A 20,728-nucleotide genomic window follows, 5' to 3' on the forward strand; every position below is an offset into this window, starting at 1 on the left:
AGGCCATGCACTCCAGAACATCAATAAAAGGAGCTTTGTCTTTTCTGGGCTCAGTTGTGGTGATTAGGGATGGGAATATGAGGAGCGGCATTGATCACTTTCTTCATTCTCATAATGTCTGTCCATGTTTCTCTGATAATTTCACTTTCAAAGTGGGAAAAATGGAGTTATGTGACCCCCTGGGCCGGAGCCCACCACCCTGTTGACAACCTCCATTAATCTTGGAGAGTCTTACCCCATTTACTAAATAGCAGGGCTCACCTGGAGTCACACACCCATCAGTGGCAAAGTTAATTGCAATCAATATCCGCTAACATTTTTCCTTCCCGCCCCCCACCCGGACAGTAAATCTTATCTCCTTGGGAAGACTGACAGCTCTGGGCAGCATTGCTCCTTTGCAGGCAGGAGAACAGGGACTTGGGACCAGAGGAAGTTTCCATACGTCATATTTAAAAGCTTTTTTATATTGAAAAGATTTTGGCTTCAGAGTTTCAGATTTGAATGTTAGCATTCTGATTTTTGCCTGATTCAGCAGCTTTCTGCTTATTCATAAAATTTTAAAATACACTTTCCCAGGTTGTAAAGCTCATTAAGGAAAATTGTTAAAAAACACACACAATGAATAAAGATAAAAATTATCTCACTACCAATAGAAAACCCGGGTTAACCTTTTGGTATCCTAGTGTTTTTTTCTCCTTTTTTTTTTCTTTCTTTTCCTCTAACCAAACACACATGTAAAGCCCGTCTTTGCCAGTTGGTATTCTATCTACTGAAATGAAATATGCTTCCACAGCGTCTCCTGGCTTCTCGACTTCTGTTGTAGTTTCTGAGTGGACACACAAAAAAGCAAAGACAAGTGTGTACTATTGATGTATATGTGTGTGTTCAGTGTTCAACGTCTGAGCTACTAAAAACCACGTGAGTGTTCAGTTAAGACATACCTATGAGTTTTCCCCTTGGTTCAAATGTCTGACTCAGAAAGCAACATTTGAAGGAAGGATGAAGTGTCTTTCTGACTTTTTTGTCTGGAAAGGTGGGGTTGATCGGTTTCACAAGACATGAGGGAAACCTCACTATCTGTCTCTCTCTTCCAGCTTCCACTGGTCTTAAATCTGGAGAAAGGTCATTCAGATTATGGAGATCTTTGCAGAACGTTACTGAGTTTCCTTGTTGTTGGAAGTTTTTGCCTCTTTTTGTCCTTTGTGTTCTTACATGAAGATCGGAATGAGAATTTGGCGGGAGTGTTAACAAAAGCTGCTAGCTCTACTCTCTGCTGTGCAAGCTTGAGACCTCCCCTAACTCCTTTTTGAAATATTTTTCAGACCCCAGTTGCCAAGCAGTGTGCCAGTTCATAAAGTCAGTGATGGTATCTCCTGCCCTCCAGGAGGTCACCTCTCACACAGGACAGGTAACCGAGGGGATTAGCAAACGGGACACAAATTCGCATGAGATGTTGTGGAGTGCTTTGGGGGTGTGCAGTAGGGAAGCTTTGTTTGGGGAGGAGACACGGAGGTGCACCACAGGCAGGAAGTCAGAACTCGTGACGTGGCCAAGGAGAGGTGGAAAGAAGATCCTTCCAGCAGAGAGGGGAGTTTGAATGACAGCCGGGGTCGGGGGTTTGAGATTGCGGTGTCTGCGGGGCTTGCTGCTGGGGTTGATGAGTGGCCACGCGGGGCTCAGCTGACCGAGGGCAGTGGGAATGGCAAAATACAAGCGTTTAAATTTGACGTAAAGAATGTGCGAAAAGAGAGGGATATGGATGGAAACCTCAAGTGCTCCTATGCACATAGTACAGGAAGAGAAGCACCCAAAGATGCTACAGGAAAAGCCAAAGGAAGGCGTTCTGGATGAAGGGAAGGATCCACACTATCAAGGGCGGAAGGACCCAGGAAGGGAAAGACTGAGAAGTCAGGGTCCTTGTGACATTGGCGAGTTCGCGTGAGTGAAGCCTGATTACAGAGGGGCCGGGCCGTGAGGGCAAAGGAGAGAAGAGAGGGGACGGCTGCTACGGCAGCCTCAGCCCCGTGGGTCCGAGAATTCCGGGTCGCCAGCGTCTGGGGGGCATGAGGGCAGGCGGGGACAAAGGGGCACGGGAATCGAGGCAGGAAGGTGAGCAGAGAGGATAGAATCTACCAGCAATCCTGGCATTCCTGCCGGGGCTTCCCAGTGCCCTTCCTTTACCTTGGGAATCGCAATGCTGGTCCCACCTAAAAAAGCCTCTACTTGAGTCAGTTTGCTTCGAAAGTCAATAAAAAGTCATGTGAGTGGGAAATGGGGAAAAAGGGCAAAAGATTTTTAAGAAACCTTTCTCCTTTGAAAATAAGTTAGTGTATATAACTGCGTAAGTGGCTATAATCATGAAAACAAGAAAGCCGTGTTTCCCTCTCCCTGCCTCACCTCAGCCTCATTGGACCAACAGAACGTCCTTTGCATCTTCTGAGAGAAAGAAATGTAGGTGCTTATTCTTCACCGGGAATCAGGGCACGGATGAAAGGTTGCAGGCTCTTTGCACAATTGCGCACCTGAACTACTCTCAGCTCCACTCCTATGGCCAGGGAGCTGGGGCTGCTACGTCCGGAATTATTATTGATTTAAATAACAATTATTACTTAAAAATACCAGCCATAATAAGGATAACAATAGTAAAAACCACATCTGTGAAAATTCTAATTTAATGACGATACATTTGGAGACAATAAATGCCATATGCTTGTTATGGAAAATATTTGTAGAAAGTGGATCGTATCCCTGATTTTTAGGAATCTCTTCTGTAGCATCATTGACCAGAACTCATGCATTGCACAGTGTCGTCTGCACGTACGGACTGCCTTCTTTCTCACAGCGGTGCGATCCACTGTCAGACACATTTATCTGACAGTCTTTGCATCAGGCTAAAATATGCCTCCATGTGTCCAAATTTTGACCCCTGGTCTACTGCCTGTTCTCAGGAGCAACCCAAAACACATCAAAATTCCGTTTTTCATGGAGGGTAACACTTCAGCTACTAGTTGGTGATAATTATGATGTAAGAATAATCCCTTCTTGCTGTTGCAGATCTGTTTCACAGACATTTTTCTCAAGCTCATTGCGGATTGGCAGGCGTGGGTCCCACCCCTCAAGGTGCTTCCATAGCAGGAATTCCTTCATGGACTTTTACCCTCTTGCACAATCCTTTCTCTACAAAAGTCAGAGGACATCTTGAGGAGCTTGTCACTTAACTCAAGTGGCATTTGTTTAAATTCATTTTATTTTATCCCAGAGTGGTGTAATCTGAGTGAAGTCCCCCCGCTCTGTATGCTACAGGTTTATGCGAGACTCACTGGTCCCCCAGTGCCAGGGCCGTGCTGGGCCATGTGCTCTTGACTTCCCTTTGACGGAGAGCTAGAACTCAGGAGATGTCTATAAAACAGGGAGACCTCAGCAGGGAGTGGAAAGCTAACACTTTAAGGCGTGCCCACACACACCCAGCACTGCCACTGCATGAATCCAGGTAAAAGCTAATAAGAGCATGGAAAGAGCCCCCTGAGGGCTATTCTCATCCTCATTTCATGTTTTGAGAAAGCCAAGACTTGATGAAGTGAGGTCCCATGAGAACTGGGATCCAATCCCAGATTTTCCTGAATCCAATTCCGGTGACTTTCCCACCCAGTTTCCTTGCTCACGGAGAAGCCAGCGTGCTGGACTCTGGAAGTGGTAGGTGTGAGAAGAGGGTGTCTTGCACAATGGGACTGGGAGTGGGAGACAGAGCTCCCTTCTTCTGGAAGGCTGTTGTCCAGCTTCAGGGAAGATGAGTGCGTGGCCAGACTAGGGGACAAGAACAAACAAGTGTGTTTAGCAACGTTTGTCTGTACTTTTGTAGAAAGATGCAAATGTGAAAATTGATCTGTAAGCCCTAACTGAACAGTAGGACAAATTACTTAGTCCCTCTTTGGATCATAGAAAATCTTCCTTTTAAAATGAAATGGTAGTTGACAAGTAAATTGAGATGTTAGAATACTGTGCAAAGGTAAGAAGGTCACTTTTAATGTTTTCACTGTCAATTACTTCCGAGGGATGCCCCTAGAAATTTGTCATTTTTCTTTTTCCCAGCACACAGTAGATGCTTAATACTGATTTCTTCAATGAATGAATATTGATCTTTCCCTCCTACAAAAATTTGAATTCTTCTCTGAAATCTGGCTCCAGAAAAATGTCACTTAGCTGGTAAATGAGTCTGGCCAGCTGCTGAGCACCCGGGGTTGAGCATGTCCGAAAAAACTCTTATGAAGTCATTAAAAACAGCGCTTCCTTATGAAAAATGCTGCAAGGAGGAAAAAGGCTCATCTTGACAAAAGAAAGGCAGGAACAGTGGAGAGGTGGCTTGAGGAATAAAAGTCCTTGATTTCAGAAACAAGGGTTATAGGTAAATCAAGGGTGGAACGTCAAACTTGGAGAGTCTACCAGGCCCGTGACATAAGCAGGGTCACCGTATGCCTGGCAGGACATAAGAAAAAAACTACTTTCCAATCTTTTCAAACCTGCCCCCATCAGTGTAACCGCTTCTTTCTGGGAGGTAAACCGTGGCAGAAGTTGAGTGATTAAGTCACAGGGAGAGAAAATTTCTCTTACGTGGGTCACTGTGGACAGAAAAAAGTTTCAGGAGAGGTCTGGGACCACACACCCAAGTCCACCAGGCAGCACGGGGTGGCCACAGGCAGGGCCCCTCCCCGGTCGTGTGTGCTGCTGAGACAGACTGCTTGGCACTGGTATGGTTTTGTTTCAGGAAATGTGAAGTTGGGAAGGTGGCACGAGGTGCCATCACTGCCAGGTGCTAACTTCTTCCCAGGCTGGAGAGAATCATGTTTTCAGCCCTTCTTTGGGGGTTACTCCTACTAAAAACACATATCAAGGGGGAGAGACAAGTGTCAGAGATGTTGGTGGACAAAGTCGTCTGGTGCTTCCCCTTCATGTTCGTGTGTGGAGCCCAGAGCACTGAGCAGCACGAATCAGAAATCTGAATGTTTACAGCCTCCTCAAAGACTTTGGGTCCACATGCAAATGTCTTCTTTTTCCTTTTTTAGCTAAGCTACGGTCAGTTGTTCTAAGATGACACAGTATACAGTGTGTACATTGTGTCATGTACACAGATGTAGGACATGACTTACTGTCACACCTTTACAAGTTCTCATCATTCTGCAAATAGAGTAATTAAAGGTGTTAAGAAGTAACGATTATCTTCCCTTATTGTGTATTGTATTTTATGGGAGAGATTATACTCTAAAGTGATGTGCACATAGCTAGACATTGGTGAGACTCTGTTTCTCATAGAGAGTCTAGGACAATAGGTGATCATTATTATTTTTTTTAAAGATTTTATTTATTTATTTGACAGAGAGAGATCACGAGTAGGCAGAGAGGCAGGCAGAGAGAGAGGAGGAAGCAGGCTCCCCGCGGAGCAGAGAGCCCAATGCGGGGCTCGATCCCAGGACCCTGCGATCATGACCTGAGCCAAAGGCAGAGACTTTAACCCACGGAGCCACCCAGGCGCCCCAATAGGTGATCATTATGATCGTGAAATAACTTATGTTTTCCTTTTCCTGTTGAACCACAATAACTATACGACTGACTTTCAAACTGCCACAGTTTTGAAGGTAATGAGGATGCTTGAACTGTCATACCTCTTGGGACAGTCATACCTGGTCCCACAGTCAGCACCTTACGTGATCAGCAAGGCGGATGCAAAGAGTTGGGAGGGATTGCCCGGGGTCCTTAGAGAGTATGGAGAAGATGAGCTGCTGCTCTGTCAGGATCCTCCACTCACCGCTGGGAGTGCTTCCACAGCGTATCCCCCTTCGCTCCCCCCACCCCCCACCAGGACAGGCTCATCCTGTCCCCGTGCTTCTCAAAGAGTAGATCAATCACCACACACTCCACCAAGTCACTCCAGTCCCCAAGCTGCTTGGTCATCCACTGCGGGAACTCACGGGAGCACACGGAAAGGGGCTCAGAGAGACAGGTTGTGTCGGTGACATTCTCAGGTCACCTCCTGTTCCTCCTCTGAGGTCCGGATGGGCAGCACCCAGGGTGGACCCTCAGGAGAGACCCAGCGGGGGCCGGGGGGGGCGCAGGGCTGGTGGCCTCCACCTCACCTCGCTCTTCTCTGGGTTTCTGGATGAGAAATGCATCCCACTAGCTGCCTCGCTAACCCTTGGGTTAATTAGACTCAAACTAGCCTTGGCCTCCATTAGTGCTTCATTCTCCAACTAACAAACCTGTTTTATTTAGCATTTGATTGTCTTAATGATAAGCTTCTCAGTCTTCTCATTGTGATCCCATCTAATTGTTTACTTTCCTACCAGGCAGGGTCTTCTGCGGTGCGAAGCACCTATCCCTTCCTTTCCCTTCCCTTCAGTTTGTGTTTTACAAAACTGTTAATAAGAACGCAGGCACTGGCCCCCGGAAGCGGATTCACAGTTTGCCGAACTCTTCTTAGGTTTACGTGCTTTTGTTTCATCTCATTGACTCTCACCTGCATGGTCTTGTTTGGTCATCTCTGAGAGAAGCAGAGCATGAGGAATGCTCTTGTGGAAGAGGGAAACTGAGGCTCAGGAAGTGGGGCTGATGGGCAGGAATAGCAGACTCACAGAGCCGGGACTCCAGTCGCCGATTCAGTCTCCCTCTTTCCGAGATAAAATTCCGCCTGTAAAAGAAACATGTTTCCGGGGTCACCTGGGGGGCTCAGTCATGAGGCGTCTGCCTTCAGCTCGGGTCATGATCCCAGAGTCCTGGGATGGAGCCCTGCATCGGGCTCCCCGCTCTGCGGGGGCCTGCTTCTCCCTCTCCCGCTCCCCTGCTTGTGTTCCCTCTCTCGCTGTGTCTCTGTCAAATAAATAAAATCTTAAAAAAAAAGAAAAAGAAAGAAAGAAACACATTTCCGTGTCACGCTCTAGAATGTTCACCTACACTAATTTCTGCGATCTGGTGCTGCCCAGGCCACCCCCGCCCCCTCAGATGGGGGAGAGGCTGTGCCCTCAGCTGCGGGCCCAAGAACCTGAACCCAGAGCCTGTCCTGCAACCTGGGCCCGCCGGGACAAGTAGTCTTAGTTCCCTTAGGAGTTTATTTTGGGGAGGATCCGTCTAGTAGAAAGGATCTAGAAGTGGGAATTGGGAAGTCTGGGTCCTCTTCCTGACTGCCGTTGAGACTGTGACTGGGACAGTTCTGTAATTCTTCAGACGTCTTGCTCTCTCATCTCTGCGCTTGGAACACGTGTGAGAGGATCTCCCTTCGTTGCAGAGAAAGTGCTGTTCTTCCCGAGGGGGCTGCTCCCAGAGCTCACGATGGCGCCGCTCCCAGAGCTCACGATGGCGCCTCACATCTCCAGGCCCAGCAGCCTGTCCCGCCACCACCCAGGAACCCTGCATTTTCACGGGTCAGTGTTTGTCCAGCTCCAGTCTAGGAACCTGCCCAAAAGCCCTCCGCTTGCTGGGCCACACCCCACACATCCGGAATCGGCAGATCTCTCTGTGGGAGGACTGGCTATCCTGCGTTTTGAGGGAGCTCCCGGCCACCGCCCACGGCTGGCCTGCTAAGTCCCTTGTGAACGGCTATGCCACATGACATGGTGTCTTAATGCCTTCCTACCTCCACATCTCTCCATTGCAGCATGGGTCACAGTCATCCCAGTTGTATGTTTAGCCTGGGGCATTCTGGATGTCCCTGCCAGGCCCTGGGGATGCAAACAAGCTCTTTCTGGGTGTGACTGAGGCTGGAGTGCAGAGCCATTTAGCCACAGCCCTTGTCACGTCAAAGCAGATTACCCACCCTCATTGTACGACAAAGTCCCTAACATTTAAGAGAACTTAATATGCTTCTCATAATGATGATTTTCAGTATCTGTCTGGCACCTTTCAATTTCTGTTAAACGGAAGCTTGTATAGAACAATTTTGATTCAAGTATTTCTCTGAAATAGACAGGACAGGTGTCATTATCCCTTTATTACTACACAGCAAGTTGAGGTCCAGAGATTCTCCTTTGTGTCCTGGGTTAGCTGCCTACACTGCTCTAAGAGCATCACAGACTGCATGCCTTATCAACAGCAGACATTTCTGCCTCCTAGATCTGGAGACTGGGAATTCAAGGTCACAATGCCAGCAAAGTCGGCTATCTGGTTCATATGGTGGAAGGGGCAAGGGAGCTCTCTGGGATGGCTTCTGTAAGGCCCCAGTCCCATTCACGAGGAGCCCACCTGCATGACCTCATGACCTCCCAAAGGCCCCACATCCAAATACCATCGCATTGGGGGCTAGGTCCCAATATATGAATTTTGGGGAATAGAACAGTCTGTGCATATCCCATTTGAAATTTCAACAGGAATCCAGAGTCCACACGCATTTTCTCACTTAATGCAGGCTTCAACTATCTTATTTTATGCATGTTTTTTCTTTATTCTATTTTGTTTTGCTAAGAACACTGAACACGAGATCTACCTCCCTTAATTGGACGTCAGGTTGTGCTGTATCATAGCGCCCTAGAGACAAGTCATCTGGATTCCCTGAAACTTTGGGCTGGTGACTTACCAGCAACTGCCCATTTCCTCCTCCAGGCCCCCCGCAACTGCGATTCCACTCTTTGTTCCTATGCATTTGACCGTGTTAGATATCTCAAATAAGTGGAGTCAAGATAAAATGTATTTATCTTTGCGTGACTGGCTTATTCACTTAGCATAAGGTCCTTGTGCTCACTGTGGATGGAAGAGTTCCCTTCTTTCCTAAGGCTGAATACTAGTCCCCTGTATGCATGTGCCGTATTTTTTTATCTGTTCGTCCACTGTGGACATGTGGCTTGTGTCCACGTCTTGGCTATTGTAGATAGTGCTGCAGTGAACATAGGAATGCTAGTACTCTTGGAGATCATGCTTTCAGTTCTTTTGGATAAATATGGAAAGCGGGTTTGCTGGATCACAAGATAGTTCTATTTTTAATGTTTTGAGGAACTTCCATCCTGTTTCCCATTGTGGCTGCAGCATTTTACGTAAATCCCCAGCAACCATGCCCAAGGGTTCCAATTTCTCCAGGCCCTCCGACACCTGTTGTCTTTCCTTCTTTGGTCATAGACATCTTGACAGGTGGGAGGTGACAGCTTATTGTGGCTTTGATTTGCATTTCCCTGATTAGTGGAACTGAGCGTTTTTCGTATACCTGTTGGCCATGTATATGTCTTCTTTAGAGAAATGTCTTTTTAAGTCTTCTGCCGTTTTTAAATTGGGTTATTGTTGTCCACTTGTTTATTTGTTTTTTTCTTTAATACTGAGTTGTAGGAATCCTAAACATCAATTTTTAATATAGAGACTGGTCGCATTCAAATTCATAATTGGTGCCTCATTTGCTCACCACTAATGTCTTCGCTTCCATCCTGATTTCCTTCTACTTTCAGTCCATCCGGGGTTAAAAATAAAGGTGCTCAGGGAAAGAAGAGGATGCCGAGACACATAATTTTCTGATTAATTGATTTTCCAGAAAACATTATATGCTTTGACCCTAGAAGAAAGGTATTCTGCATAGTCTCTGTTCCTCCCCGGAGATGTTGGATCTAAAAATTACAGCTAAATTGTTGGACAGAGACAGAGGGTCTAAAAAGGTCTCAGAACATCTTATAAAAAACAGTATAGGAACAGAGGCCTGTGCACACGGAAGTGGCAGGAAATGGGCTTCTGCTCTACAGAGCCAACCCATAATGTATATATCGCCTTCTTACTTATGACTCATTTCCTTCTTCTAAAATAGAGAACTGTCCCCTAATAGCTTATCTGGGGTTTCCAATTAGCTACATTTCTGGTTAAGCAAGATTTTCCTGTTTCATAGCTTATCTTCCAGGCAAAATGGAAGGTCCCAGCCTGAGCATCATAGAGCCGTGAGTGGGTCTATTCCAGTGCTCGGATAATTGTTCTTTGTAGGGGCAACCTGAGCTTTCTCTGATTGCTCTTTATCCTGGTACGTGATTTCATTCTCCCTATTTACTCTTTCCAGTCACTAAAAAAAGTCTGAAATCCAAGTACTTAAGCATCTTTCCTGTAGTACATTTGCCCCTAAGAGGCTTATTATGTGCTGTAAGGTAACAATTAAGTGTGTTAGGCAGAATGCAAAAGAGAGTCCTGTAACTACTTCAACAGAAAATTAATAACCTTCCCAAATAGTGCCTGGGAGTCAGCAAATGGACTGAATGACCTCAAAGGCCCCTTCATTGCATGTGTCTAAAAATGATCAGGAAGGTCATCCTTTTAGAGCTTGCCCCTTCCATGTGAGAACCACCAGGTTGTAAATACAGTCGTGGCTACTTCTGGATGGGTGCTCGAGGGTCAAGTTACTCACCAAGCTTGTGCTGACTATACACCTACACGTGGGGATGGTTATTTCTGTGATATTCTATCAGCATGCTTAGGTCCGATGGTGGTTTCAATTTCATCTGTAGTTTTCATTAATGTTCATGAAGGGAGCAGAGTAGATAATCATGAAGTTTGTGCTAGCTGTCTTCCTGGCAGGATCTTCTCCTTATCAGATATTAGAAGAAATCTTTGGGGAGAAGAAAGATTTCTAACTTTATCCAAAAAAAAAAAAAAGGGGGGGGGATATGATCTTTAATATTGCTTGTGATAGCTAGAAGGGACGTTAGAGACCATCTAATCCAAGCGCCTAAGTTTGCTTTTCACTTAACCTTGAGAATGCGAAAGTTGCTGTTTGGTAGAAGATCTACCCCGAAGACCCCAGTTTACTACCCCAGCCATCTCTATGCTTCTGCTTCCCCAACGTCCACCCTGTGGGGTACTGAAATCTAATCCTAACATTTTCTGGGATCTAGAGGGGAAAAAAAAGCCACCCATAATCCTGTTATTTCATTTCCGAACGTTGGGTTATTACGTCTATTTACATCGTGTTAATTGTGCTCTCCACTCATTCCGCAGCTCTCTGTCGAGCTACTATGATACATCAGGGGCTGGGCTGGGTGCTGGAGATGTGAAAATGAACTCGCCCTGTGGGTTTTTGTTGTTGTCATTGTTGCTTGTTTGTTTGTTTAGGAAGTGCTACAAAAGTGGAAAGTGGGGTATTTTGGAAAAGGAGATATGGAGAGCCCAGTCTTGGGGTGATCAGGAAAATAAAATGAAAATCCATATTCACACCCAACAGGTTTTCTCCTTCTCCGCTGCAAAGAAATGAAGCATTTTAGCCTCTCATGCAAAGGTCAAGGGACCTCCCACAGGGAGAAGAGGAAATAAACAAAAACAAAAAACCCCCAAAACTTTGAGTCATATATATTATTTCTTTCAAGACAGATTTATTTGTACATTTTAGAGAGAGTGATGACGTGAGGGATTATGTGAGTGTGAGCAGGGGGAGAGGCAAAGAGAGGGAGAGAGAAGGCGGCTCCCCACTGAGTGTGGAGCCCTGTGCAGGGCTAAACCCCCAGACCCCAAGATCATGACCTGAGCCGAAATCAGGGGTCAGACACTTGATGGACTGAGAGACCCAGGTACCCTGGGTGGACATGTGGACATGTGGCTTGTGTCCACATCTTGGCTATGTAGTCACATATCTTAAACTCAAATTCTGTTCCCCCCTTTGTGACCTTGACCAAATTAATTATCCTCTTTGTGCTTCAGTATCCACATCTGCAAAATTGGGATGATACCACATTTTCTTGATTAGAAAAAGCCACTAATTGTAAGAGACATTATAAATTTAATAGTGGCTTGTCAGAATAAGGGAATATGTCATAACATTCACACACTCTCAGCCAATAGTAATGTATCTGTAACATTCCTTACCATTTCCTCCAACAGCATTGGAATTCAAATAGGAATCTTATTTGTATTCAGTGATAGGATGCTTCAGAATCATTTTTACTATGAAGTTGTACATTGTATCATGATAAATGTTTATAAGGCATACTCATGGCATTCTTTTCTTTAACACTTTTGTGTTGATAATTTATTTTTGAGGTGGGCTGAAGAATGCCAGGATTTTTCCCACATTTCTTTTACATTACCCTGCTAATTTTCCTTTAATTATGAACAAATAGCATCTGTTAAAAGTCAGCTAGAGAAGACTTCCAGACTCAACATGGTAAGATGAGCAGGAGCTGCGATTCCTCTCTTATGCCCCAAGCCCCCAGAAGCAGTGTGAGGAAAGTCAACACAATTAAAGGCAGAGAACCCTCCACACATGAAAGAACTCAAACAAAAGCGAAATCTAAAAAGTGCTTGAAAACAAGTAAATTTCAGATCACGAGAGAAATAAAGAGATACCCATGAAAGAACTGGAAGAAATAAAACAAAAATAAGCACTTTTGAGAAAAAAAATCCTATTAGGGAGCTATTGGGGTAGGGGATAAATCATTCTAGGTTTTTAGAAGTTGGTGCTACCATGCTGCTAGTAGGGGTGAGGTGGGGGTCATAGTCACTAAATTTATTTTTTAAATATCAGGTATAGTGTTCATGGCAAATATTTACAAGTAACAACTAGAAAAAGAAAAAAAAAAGAAATGGAGGGCATTACATTCAAATCCACAAAGGAAGAGAAAATGGAAAAAAGAAAACCTAAGCAAATGAAAAAAATGTGGAAAAAAAAAAGACACGATCACGGTAAATAGAGAACACAAAGTTGTCAGAAATGAGTCCTCATAGGTCAGAACCATGATAAATATGATTAAAGTCAAAGAGAAATGTTTATAACAAAATTTCAAAAAGGTTGGACTTTAGAGAATAGAGAAAAATACATACTACTCATGTACTAATGAGAATATACCCAGTTCCAGCAGTGGCCTCAAGAGAACTCATCACAAAAATCACTGAATGAAACAGAGAATATTTATTTGGAGAGTTAAAATAGCTATCAACTTCATATTACCCACAATGTAGCTTTAAGACACAGAAAGTGAATTACTGGAGATATAATATAGCTCAGAAACCAGCAAAGTAGATAATAACTCATTACAGTTACAGGTTTGATTAATACAGCTCATGAGGTCAAGTTTTTAATCTATGTTAATATCTGATATACATTAAAATATATATGAAGATGAGTTTATATGGATGGAAATCTGAGTTTATATGGGAAGATGAGTTTATATGGATGGAAGTCTGTGGATAAAGATGCAAATTAAAAAGTGGAGAAATGAATATTCTATAAAAATAGTATATTTATTCTTTCTAACACTACTGGGTCATGTACAAAAATCTACCAATAATTAGTCCACTGGAATTCTAAAAAAAATTGATCAAGAACTTCAATGAGAAACATTAGAAATTTTCAACACAGATATGTCCACACCCTTTCCAATGCACAAAGTAAACAGTTAGGGGACTTTTACACACAGGGTTATCTGGTACTCAAATGCCTCATCAAGTTCTCCTTGCTTCGAAAATTCTATGACTTATTCTGAGCCATTGGCCCCTTCTACCACCTTTAATTGCATATGACACGTAATATTCCACGTGTACAATGTCTTTCTATAACCAACACTAGAACAAGGTATGATATTTTAATGACATTTCAAGTGACATTCAAAGTTTCAAATTTGAGTTAAAATTGGTCTGTTTCTATCGGTGGAAATACCAGAACTGAAATAATAATTGGTTGAATAATTTACTTTTAAAGTTGGCAAAATTCATATGTGAAGGCAACGAGGACTAAGTGTGTCCTAGAATCAGGGAATTCATTAATCTCTGCTTTCCTGGGTGGTGGTGAAGGGCAAACTGTGCATAAAGCGTCTAGATATGGAATCTCTGCTCAGTACAGGCATAAATTAGGGAGCCATTGTTCAGCACCGGAGAGAGCTGTTAATGCCTCTTCTTTCACTGGAAGAACCAGCTTCACACAGGCAGTAGATCCATTTCAAGATGACTTCCGAGGACCCAGACCATAGGGGATATCAAGCCTCCCAGCCCATGGGATCCCTGGTCATTCTTTATGACCCTTGCATCCCACCGATGCACCTAGTGGAAACAGTCCTGATATCTACAATCATTTTCCCACTCCAAGTCTGGGCTTCCCACAACCACCTCCCCGTTCTTCACTGCTGCTAACAGAGGAATCAAAAAATTATAGAGGTTTGAGGTTAATGCCAAAAGGGTCTAACTGATATTTATTTTTAACCCCAATTGTAGTCCATTATGGTGTTTACCAGGAAGAGAAAACATAGTCAGAGATTGAGAAAAAAATGAGGAAAACACAGCACTGATCCAGGATAAGTTGTTTTTTTTAGCCAAGACTTCTTTTAGGTTGATTTGCTGGCCGTGTCTGGCAGGGTGAAGGTGGGTAGCAAGGCATGACCAAGCAGCCTTGTGCAGTGACATGAGAGGGTGGTTCTCAGGACCCAGCCGAGAGCTATAAGAAGGACTGCCCACCGCTGGGGACCCAGAAGAGAGAGGGCAGAGAAAGGACCCTGACTTCTGGCTCCCAGACCCCTCAATTTTCTGCCGGAGCCTCACGTTGAGTGGCCCTGAAACCTGAGGACAGGGGACCCTGGTGGGTTAGGCCACGAACTCCAGGGTCATGAGCAGGCTGGGGCCAGGGACTGAGCACCGCTGGTACGTCTTCTGTCATCTCCGTTGCTTTTGATTGGTTGACTTCATTTGCCAGGGTTCGAACGACATCTGTCTTATGCAGTCATCCTCTCTGGTCTTAAGGGGGAAGTGTGGTCATTCACCCACTTGAATGTAGATGCAAGAGGACACAGGTGGGGAACAAAATAGACATTTTTAGGAGTTTCCACATGTCCTTCCCTGAAAACACACTCACTTATTTCACTCATGTGATACCCCTGAGAGGCCGGTATTAGAAGTCCCATTTCAGAATGGAAGATATTTGTCTTTGTTTTCTGGGACTCTTTATATTGAGATAATTATACACTTAGAGGAGCATTGCAAAAATTGTACAGATAGTCCTCCTACGCCTTTCCTCCAGCTTCTCCTAGTGCTGGGCTCTCTGGCATGGTGGTCATGCAGGGTGGTCATGCTCGGACATGACCTTGGTGCAGGAACATGGGCTAAACGTCAGGCTCTATCTGCGTGTCCCACTCCAACAACCATGCCAGGATTCCATGTCACACTGAGCTCTGATGCGTCCTGAGTCTTTGTTGGTCTGGGACAGGACCCCATCTGTCCTTGTTTCTCATGACCTTCATGAACACTTTCAAAGAGTTCTGGACAGATATTTTAGAGGATGTCTCTCAATGTCAGTCTGCTTGTTGTTTCCTCATATGGAGACTGAGATGACGTATCTGTCAGGGAGTACACCGCAGAGGGAATGGGTCCTTCCCAGTGCACCCTGTTGGGGGTACACCACGTCGGTATGGCCCACTGCTGGTGTTACTTACCGTGCTCACTTGAGTAAGGTGCTGTCTGCCAGCCTTCTCCACTGTAAAGCTGAACCGTTCCCTTTTAATTAATACATATTTAATCTGAGGGTATTTATGCAAATCTTGTGATTTCATTTAAACGTCCACCTGCTAAAATGCGAAAATAAGATGATATCTAGTTGGTGGGTTGCATTAGTTTGCTAGGGCTACCGAAATACGCTACCACAGGCTGGGGGCCTTCAGTACACTTTCTCAGGGTTCTGGGAGATAGAAGTCTGTTATCAACGTGTGTGCAGGGTTGGTTTCTCCTGAGGCCTCTCCCCTCGGCTTGTAGATGGCCATCTCTTCCTGTGACCTTACGCGGTCTTCCCTCCCCTGCACACGCCCCTCTTCTTATGAAGACACTGGTCATATTGGATGAGAGCCCATCCTAATAGCCTCATTCTAACCTAATCATCTCTCTAAAGGGCCCATCTCCAAATAGTCATATTCTGATGTGCTGGGAATTGGGGCTTCGACATGAATTTTAGGAAGGGCACAATTCAGCCCATATAATGTGTGTGAGAATATGTCAAGAAAAAAAATAAATAAGTAGGTAGGTAGGCTGGTAGGTGTGTGTGTGTGTGTGTGTGTGTGTGTGTGTGTGTGTGTTTGCAGGCATATACGGAATTCAAATGCACTGGAATGCATGACAAAAGTTAGCATCAAATTCAGGGCACCAGCAGCCGGTGGCAGGAAATGGGGGAGAGAAACAGAATCAGAAGAGTTAGGCAAAAACCACGACACCAATTGTTACATTGTATTTCTTAGTTAGAATATAAGATATTTTTCATGATATTAAATTGTGTACCTTTTTAAAATGATTTTATTTATTTGAGAGAGAGAGAGAGAGAGAGAGAGAGTGCTGAGCAGGGGGAGGGGCAGAGGCAGAGGGAGAAAGAGACTCCCCACTGAGCAGGGAGCCTGCTGCAGGGCTTGATCCCAGGATCTTGGGATCATGAGCTGAGCCAAAATTAAAGTTGAAAAGCTTCTAAAATCCCTGCTAGGAAAGATAGAGGAGGATCTGTAGGTAAGTTCCCTGCAAGTCAGGCTGCTGGAGTTCAAGGCCAGGTTTCAGACCCCCTCAGGGAGTGGGGTGGTGTTCCTTCCTTAAATATTTGCGATAACCCTTCTTGTCTGACAACAGGAGTGCTCTGCCAGCCCAGCAGGACATCAGGGACCCTTAGGCTCTAACAGTACCTCTCGCTCCTGTGTCTGAGGGCAGCTGGCTCTCTGCAGATGTTCTAGGTGCAGTCTGGGCACTGGATAGAAATGGGGTTCATCAGGCAGAGCCTAGTTAAATAACATATTTGGCTTCCAACTGCCATCTCTTCTCCCAATTACCTCTGTGACAACATTAGGATATACTCTGCCATGTCATCTACCCTTACTCTGTAAAAATTCCATAAACCACCTTGTGTATAATGATTATGGGCTGGGTTTGCAGGCATGTGTGTGAGTTTCTGTGTGCATTTGTCTCCATCAAGCGTGGTGCGTCTGCTCTCTGCTCAGATGCCCCCGGCTGATAGCTAAAATGACAGAAACGATAGGTCAGAGTATGTGCAAATTTGCTTCCTACTTTGGGGGATGGGAATGGGGCAGCCTGTCTCATTTGAGAGCCATGCAAAACAGGTATTGGGGTGTAATGCTCCACTTGGACTAGACCTTTGGATCCCTAGCCCAAATCTGTACGTATGGCTTCCTTTCTCATGCCATACTAACCATTTTAGATGCACATCTCTGCATCCTCACTAATGCGTGTCCCAGTTTGGGCGTGAGCCCACGTGCTACCATAGCATTTATGCCTTCACCCTCCTCTCCTCCAGCCACACCATTTACATCATTCTTTTCCTTCCAAGGCCAAACCAAAGTCCGCTTTCTCTGACAGGCTTCCTGAACTGTCCACTTACCGGTGTTCCATGAATTCCCATGGATTACTCTTTTATGACATTTAGAAATTTCCCGTCCTTCTGCCTTGAGATACAGTTAATTGCCATGCATTTTCAACTAATTAAACAACTCTTTTTTGTCAAGAGCCCACTGTTCACTTGCTGGGCCCTGGGAATGCAGGCCTGAACAAAATGCCTGCCACCGAGCAGCTCATGGTCTAGTAAGGGAGGTGAGACAGCAAATAAAATAATAATAAAAAAAAAAAATCAGGACACCTGGGTGGCTCAGTCATTAAGTGTCTGCCTTTGACTCAGATCATGATCTCAGAGTCCCGGGTTTGAGCCCCATGGGAGCCTGCTTCACCCTCTCTCCACTCTTCCTGTTTGTGTTCTCTCTCTTGCTGTCTCTCTCTGTCAAATAAATAAATAAAACCTTAAAAAAATAATCAAAAATACCAAGTGCTCTGAAGGAATCTAGTAGGTCCTGAGAAAGACAATAAAAGCAGGGAACTATTTATGGGAAGGATTGGGAAAGCTTTATTGAGAAAATGGAAAGGAAGGATTTAAGCTGAGGGATTAAAGGAATTGAGAAGTTATTTGCTGGGTGGGGAGTATTTTGGGAAGGAACAGGATGTACAGTGGCTTCACAGCATAAAGGACCACGGCATTGCAGAGTAGTTCAAAGGTTTAAGGGATGAGCATGTGCAGGAGTAATAAATAATGAGGTTCAAAAGTCAGGCAGATGTCACCCTTTAGACTTAGGATTTATAAACCCAGGCATGGTGTGTCCATTGTTTTCTCAGTCTGATGGGTGATGGAATGTGTTCAAAATTGGGGCTTGCACAATTGTGAACTATCCACCAACTGGCCTCCTGAACAAAACCATTGCAATCACTTAGAAGTACAAGATGAACAATGGGGTATAAAGTGTAATAAATACTTAGATGAAAAAGGGAAAGGAGTGAGAATTTGAGGCCATAGCAGAGAGAGGTGGTCAAGCCCAGGTGTCTCATGATCTATGACTCTAGAAGAAAATGTCCTAAAGCTGAATTGTTTAAAATAAAAATCACTTATTATTTTATGGCAAATCTGTGGGCTCACTGGGCTCAGCTGGGTGGTTCTTGCTCCCCCCCACACAGACTATGGCTGAAGTCATGCACAAGACTGCATTCATCTGGAGATCGATAGGGACTGAATACCCCATGGTCTCTTATCTTCCAGAATCATTCTCTCCCTGCTGCTTGGTGGTGAGGCCATGCAGTCCAGCTACAGCGTATTTAAAGCAAGGCAGTACAATGGAGTATTATGCCTGCATCAGAAAGGATCAATACCCAACCTTTCTATCAACATGGATGGTACTGGAAGAGATTTTGCAGACTGAAATAAGTCAAGCAAAGAGAGTCAATTGGTTTCACTTACTCGTGGAGCATAAGGAATAGCACAGAGGACATGGGGAGATGGAGAGGAGAAGTGAGTTGGGTGAAATCAGAGGGGGAGACAAACCATGAGAGACTGTGGACCCTGAGAAACAATCTAAGGGTTTTGAAGGGGAGGGAGGGATGGGTGAGCCTGGTGGTAGGTATTATGGAGGGCATGTATTGCACAGAGCACTGGGTGTGGTGCATAAACAATGAATCTTGGAACACTGAAAAGAAAGAAAGAAAGAAAGAAAGAAAGAAAGAAAGAAAGAAAGGCAGCTAGCTTCCAGAAAGCAAAGTTAGAACTTCCAGGACTCTTAAGGGACGGGGGATCTGTAGCTGGCCCATTATCATTTATGACACATTTCATTAGTCAAATCAAGTCACACGGCAGCTTGGATTGAAGGGAAGGGAGTTAGACTGCATTTCTTAATAGTAGGATTCAAAACAAATTTGTGGCCACCTTTCATTCACTGCCATAGGGCTCTCAAGGGAGGATAAATAAATATAATAAACTATAAATAAATAGCATGATATAAAATGATTTTTAAAGGTATATTAAAAAAGTTTACAGGTACAGGAGACAAAATAATTCATAAAAAGGAGAAGAGGATGTTATAAAAATGCACACTCGGAAAACATCTACGCAGAAATTTCATACATAAAAAACAGAATTATTGATGTGAATTTAAAATGAAAATATTCAGAGGATGAGGTAAACCCTCGACCAAACACAGCTGAAGAAAGACTTAGTGAATTGAATGAACGAGAGCATGAAACTTGCCATTTCCAACAACCCCAGTGGAACTAGAGGGTGATACGTTAAGTGAAGTGAGTCAGACAGGGAAAGACAAACACCCGTCATCTCACTTCTGTGTGGAATCTAAAAAACCAAACCAAACCAACCAACCAAACAACAAAAAGCCAGACACTTCAATGCAGAGAATGAACTGATGGTGGCCAGAAGGGAGGTGGGTGAGGGGCTGGGCCAAATCGATAAAAGGGAGTTAAGAGGCACAAACCTCCAACTAGAAAATGAGTAAGTCAGGGAAATGAAATGCACAGCACAAAAGATAGAGTTGATAATACTATAGTCACACTGTAGGGTGACAGATGATAGCTACAGCTACCTGGGTGAGCACGAGTAGTATATAGAGTTGTTGGGTTTGTATTTTATAATGCAGCAGTCATCATTAGGAGATTGGAAACATAATACAAGCACATACGCAAGTCTCCCTTAATATTTAGTGGGTGCCTGAAATATAGCAATATCATATACATAATCTCATAAAATAATGTTATTTGACTTCCTTAACTACCCCTCATTCTTTTCGTTCCTACAGGGCTATTTCTGGGACACCTGGGTGGCTCAGTCTGTTGAACATCTGACTCTTGGCTCCGGCTCATGTGGTGAGCTCAGGGTCGTGAGATCCAGTCCCACATCAGACTCTGGTCAGCAGACTGCGCTCATGCTCTTCTGCTGCCCCTTCCTCTGCACAGGTGCTCTCTCTCTCTAAAATAAATAAATACGCGTATTTCTCTGATTTTCATCAAATATTACTCCAGATGTACATTCTATTTTATAACATAATTTGCATTTACTAAGTTTCCATTATTTATGAAGCAAATTAGATATTTCAGTATATCACCTCTATCACAACAATTCTGAAAGTGTCTAATTATTGTATGATAAAATCTAAGGCTTAGTGGTGTTGTACACCATCATGAAGTTTGTACGTACAAGACTGGTCTCCTGGCCCAAGACTGCCTGTCTTACTCCAGAGCTCATCCTATCTCCAGCAAAAAATGCTGACCCTAAATTAAGGCAGCACCTTATGAACTACTGAAATGATCTCTTCTTCAGAGTAAGGGTCTTAAATGCAATGGAGTCAAGGTGCAAAGGTGGTTTTTATGGACACAATTGCTCTCAGACAACTTGGAATCTATTGCAATGTGACAAAACTTATTTTTCCAAATCTGAGATCCGTGAACTAGACCTCCCATCAATATTCACCAACTCACCCTTTCATTCTTCATCCGTTCCTTCATC

This window comes from Lontra canadensis, unplaced genomic scaffold, assembly GCF_010015895.1.
Source record: "Lontra canadensis isolate GAN:19392208 unplaced genomic scaffold, GSC_riverotter_1.0 scaffold32, whole genome shotgun sequence".
In the NCBI taxonomy this organism is placed as follows: Eukaryota; Metazoa; Chordata; class Mammalia; order Carnivora; family Mustelidae; genus Lontra; species Lontra canadensis.